Here is a 2500-nt window from a genome sequence, read left to right as displayed (position 1 = left end):
AGTTTGCATAATTATCAAAGTTATTACGTATTATGAAATTGTCGTAGAATGGTGCAACTTGTATAGGTTATCAGTTGTGGAAAGTCTTGGTGGATTGTTTGGCTACCATGTGCATGTTTTTTTTTTTAGTTAAAATGTCGTTCATCACCACGAGGACCATTTTACCGCGAGTGCCCCTTTTTCATTTTTTTTCATTTTTTTGCCAAGTCATTTTTCCGTAAGATATTGCCAAATAGTGTCGTAAAACTTTTGCTTGTTTAGTGTTGGAAAGTGTGTCTAGATGATCTGGCTACCCATGCATGACTTTGTTTTTGTCAGATACGACGTAGTTATTGGTATATTGGGTATTTAACTGCGGTTACCAATTTCTGTTTTTTTTTCAATATTTGTAAAAATTACTACGTAGTAAGAATTGCCGTATATTATTCATTTTTTTTTCATGTTTATGTGTTAGAAAGTGTGCCTTGATGGTTGGGCTAACACGTGCATGTCTTTTTTTTTATCTGAGATGTCGTATATTAGAATGTCGAGCATTTTACCGCGAGTGTCCCTTTTTAATTTTTTTTAATTTTTTTGCCAAGTCATTTTTCCGTAAGATATTGCGAAATAGTGTCGTAAAACTTTTGCTTTTTTAATGTTGGAAAGTGTGTCTAGATGATCTGGCTACCCATGCGTGATTTTGTTTTTGTCAGATACTACGTAGTTATTGGTATATTGGGTATTTAACTGCGGTTGCCAATTTCTGTTTTTTTTTCAATATTTGTAAAAATTTACTACGTAGTAAGGAATTGCTGTATATTATTGATTTTTTTTTTCATGTTTATGTGTTAGAAAGTGTGCCTTGATGGTTGGGCTAACACGTGCATGTCCTTTTTTTTTTATCTGAGATGCCGTATATTAGAATGTTGGGCATTTTTCCGCGAGTGCCCCTTTTTATTTGTTTTGCAATTTTTTGCTTAGTCATGTTACCGTAAGGAATTGGCAAGTAGTGTCGCAAAACTTATATTTTATAGTGTTGGAAAGTGTTTCTAGATGATCCGGCTATCCATGCCTATTTTTTTTTTTAGCCAGATATGGCGTATATATAAGTATGTGTTCGATTTTTCCTGTGATTGCCATTTTTTCGTTTTTTTCCCATTTCTTTCAAAATTACTACGTACTAAGGAACTATCACAGAGTAATATTTCATTTATGTTTATTTGTCGGAAAATATGCCTTGATGGTTTGCCTAGCCACGTGGCTGAAATTTTTTTTTTCTGAAATGCCGTATATTAGAATGGCCATTTTTCCACGAGTGCCCCTTTTTATTTGTTTTGCATTTTTTTGCTTAGTCATGTTACCGTAAGGAATTGGCAAGTAGTGTCGCAAAACTTATATTTTTATAGTGTTGGAAAAGTGTTTCTAGATGATCTGGCTACCATGCCTATCTTTTTTTTAGCCAGATATGGCGTATATATAGGTATGTGTTCGATTTTCCGGTGATTGCCATTTTTTCGTTTTTTCCCAATTCTTTCAAAATTACTGCGTACTAAGGAACTATCACAGAGTAATGATTCCTCTAGATGTTTATTTGTCGGAAAATTTTGTTTACTTTTTTTTTTATTGAATATCATCAAATTTTTTTAGCTAAAATATTGTTTTACATTTTTTTTTTCGATTTTATTTCCCTTCAAAAAAATTTTTTTGGGTCAGAATTTTAATTTTATAGTCGTAATATAATCGACAATAATCCAGCAACCCAACCATACAATTTTTATGCATATCCAATAATAATTAGATTAGTAAATAACACCTTGAAATTGACATACCCTTCCTACATTTCAAGTGGCAGATTAGGGAGTCTGAGTCAGTGTGGTTGGCGGCCATTTTGTGGACATATCCGAAGCGTAAGCTGCCCTATTTATATATATTCTTGTATCCCTATAGAATTTGTGATATTTTGGTATATTTTTACCTGCATAAATATCATATTATATATTAAATATATGTATTTTTTTTACGAAATTTCCAAGACTACTCCAAAAATTAACCTTTAGATATGGCCCCTGATATAAATGTAATTTACAAAATAATGAAGATTTATTTACATATTTCTATTTAGGATAACATATGTTTATTCCCTAAAAAATTAGCCACTTCCTATTTCATTTGGGTACCCAAAAAAATTCATGAAATTTGGACAATTTTTTTGGCCAAAAAAAGTTACCCTTTTTTTCTCATTTCAGATCTTCACCTCCATGGGTCTGACTTCATCCAAAATACATCAAGATGTGTCCTAAACATTCAAGAATCAATACCTAAAGGATTTGTGTATATATGTATAAACTTTTTTTTTATGAATTTTTATGTCAGGTCTTTTTTTTTTCTACTTAATTTTTTAAAATATTTATAATAAATAGTTTTTCTGCAGATGTGTAGTATTTATTTTTACAGTTGTTTTAAGCATTCATTGAAGTTTTTTTTGGCAAAAGAAAAAAGGAGGTTACTGCAAAAACTGATT

Source organism: Palaemon carinicauda, chromosome 43, assembly GCF_036898095.1.
Source record: "Palaemon carinicauda isolate YSFRI2023 chromosome 43, ASM3689809v2, whole genome shotgun sequence".
NCBI lineage: Eukaryota > Metazoa > Arthropoda > Malacostraca > Decapoda > Palaemonidae > Palaemon > Palaemon carinicauda.
The sequence above is the reverse complement of the archived record's forward strand: the minus strand, read 5'-3'. Positions refer to the sequence as shown.